The following is a 2,490-nucleotide window of genomic DNA, read 5'->3' on the forward strand; positions in this document are numbered from 1 at the left end:
GCTACAGAAACTATTGAAAGCTGAACTTGTTATCCCTGTAGGCCATCTAATCTCATAACTTCCTCTGATCAACCCCACTTTGAGTCCTCTAAAATGTTACACGACGTGTTAGTCTTGAACATTTTTTCAGCCTTGAGTGAAGTTACTACTGTGTGGGTTTGTGCACTGGTTTGAGAGGTGACAGACCTGACAGCTGCAGTAAGAAGAAAATGAGCTATCAAGACTTTATAGTTCCCTATGTTTCTTGTAGCTGTGTCTGAAAGCTCTTGGATGAAAATCTTTATGGAGAAAAACACTTCATCGCTTTATATGTACATACCACCACTTATTTTCAGATGTTCTTGTAATTTTAAAATTATTCTGGGAATTTAATAGATATTAAAAAATAACAAGTGCTTATTATATGATAATATATCTACTTCCTTCTTTTTGTGAGGCAGTATGGTTATAAAATACAAGGAATACATAGATGTTATTTTTATGTATATATCTACAGATTTTAAAAAAATAGTTTTACTTATGGACCTGTCTCATTCCTATCTCATTAAGTCCAGTTATAATATTATTTTCCAATTTAACTCTGACTTCGGAATATATTCTCAAGTAATTCAATCAGAACTAGACTATTGATCATTGACAGAAATCATCCCATTTCATGTTGAATACTTCAGGTTAACCAAGTATAAAAACGTTGCTTTTTCTATTCCCTTTGGGAAATACATTATAAAAGACTCTTTCCAAATGCAGAGCTCAGAGTTTTATCAGTGAAGTAATAAAGAGTCTTGCTGATCTAGTATACTGAAACTATGCTGCTCTGGTGTGACTACAGGAGCTGGCTTTGGGTATCAGCATAGTGAGTCCTCTGTCTTAGGTTTTACATAGGCTTAACATGGATTTGTGTCCCATACTTACCTCTCGTTGATAAGTAATGAACTGACCCATGCTGCTAAGCACAGCTTCTTCTTATCTCGGTAAATACTGTGAACTTATATATGAACTTAAAGGAAATCAATGCTGTAATGGCATGCAGAGTCAGTGGATGACATATGGCATGAGTTATTATTTAAAATGATGTAGAATAATATCACAAATTGTACAGCAGTGGAAGTATGCTATGTGCTCATACAGTTGTAACTGTTAAGAGAGACTTTAGGAACGATGTGTCACACTGTATATATATACACATATAAATATAACCCTGCGTAGTTTAGAAACCAACTCTTAAGTGTTGGTGAAGACAAGTTCAAAAAAAAATTTCTCCTCTTCCCCCCTCCCAAGAAATTGTTCACTGACAATTGCCTATTTAATTTTTGTCAAGGCAAAGGGGTTTATTTTAACTGTAAAATAAACATACACAGAGATGTAAACTGCTTTTGTTCTGCTGCTCCATTCTCTGCACTTGGAGAACAGCAGATGCTTTGAGTGTTCATTCTGTAGGCGTAGAAAAGGTAACTTATGTTGTCTATCTGGGATTCTGCAGGGATTCCAGAATGAATATTTCAAAAGATTTATTTATTTATTTATTTATTTATTTATTTATTTATTTATTAAGTAACAGATTTTGTAATTCTCAGTCTCATCTATCTGGTCAGTAAAATAGCAATCAAAGTGCTACGGAACTTCTCAAGACTCTCTTATCTCTGTTAGAAGAAGAGAATGATGTTTTTTTTATAATTTGGCAGACCACACAAGTTACATTAAAACAAAACAATCTTGTTTGTAAATTGACCATGGTGTGATATGTGTATGTTCTGTTTCTGGCCCATAACTTTTGTCATAGGATACCTGAAGATAACTCTTCTCGTTAGCAAGATGGGAACTGGACTAACAAGCTATGCTCACAAACAGGCATTCATGTTGTAGAGTGGAATACTTTTTAAAAAAAAATCAGTCTTTTTTTGTTGTCTTTCTGGAACCTATTCCAGGTGCATAAAATATCACAAGCCTTGAAAGTATCCATGGAGCTACTATGTGCTTGAGAACACCTTTTTGTAGTACAACAGAATACATTCAATATCACTGATGATCCCTGAATATTAATACCAACATTGGGATCAACAAGCATGATAAATATAAATGAATGTCTTCTACATTGTTGAACGCAGTGGAAATCTGCACAGCACTTTATCTTTGAATTTCAGTTGCATTTCTTTCCCACTCCATGTGTTAAACTTTATTGCTGAAATAATTTAGCTTTCTCAGGCAGAAAACTATTCTGATTTGTACATAGCAGCACTTTTCTCCATAACAAACAAGATGTGACTAATTTTAGTAGAAATGTATTTAATGTAATATCTTGAGCTCATTGAGTATTTTTAGTACATTCCCATCAAAAGAAGATGAAGTACATTTCATAAAGCTATCTGTTTCTTCAGAAGCCAACTTTTCACTTTTCTTCTCCAGTTCTGGTCTGGCTTTTTTGGCTGCTTTGATGCAGATCATGAATCAGGACTCCTTTTCCCTGGAGAAATCAGAACTTCTCCTGTTTAA

At 34.1% G+C, this 2,490-nt stretch overlaps 1 protein-coding gene across 1 annotated transcript in view; it reads right to left on the reverse strand.

The window, feature by feature from the left end:
• Positions 1–1,306: 1,306 nt before the first annotated feature.
• The window catches only part of HTR7 (5-hydroxytryptamine receptor 7), a gene marked incomplete at its 5' end in the record, with an annotated part of 33,756 nt that continues 32,572 nt past the window's right edge, over positions 1,307–2,490 (reverse strand). The window contains one exon of the mRNA XM_031554580.1: positions 1,307–2,482. The remainder of the gene's footprint in view (positions 2,483–2,490) is intronic.

The sequence above is a fragment of the Meleagris gallopavo genome, chromosome 8, assembly GCF_000146605.3.
Source record: "Meleagris gallopavo isolate NT-WF06-2002-E0010 breed Aviagen turkey brand Nicholas breeding stock chromosome 8, Turkey_5.1, whole genome shotgun sequence".
Taxonomy (NCBI): domain Eukaryota; kingdom Metazoa; phylum Chordata; class Aves; order Galliformes; family Phasianidae; genus Meleagris; species Meleagris gallopavo.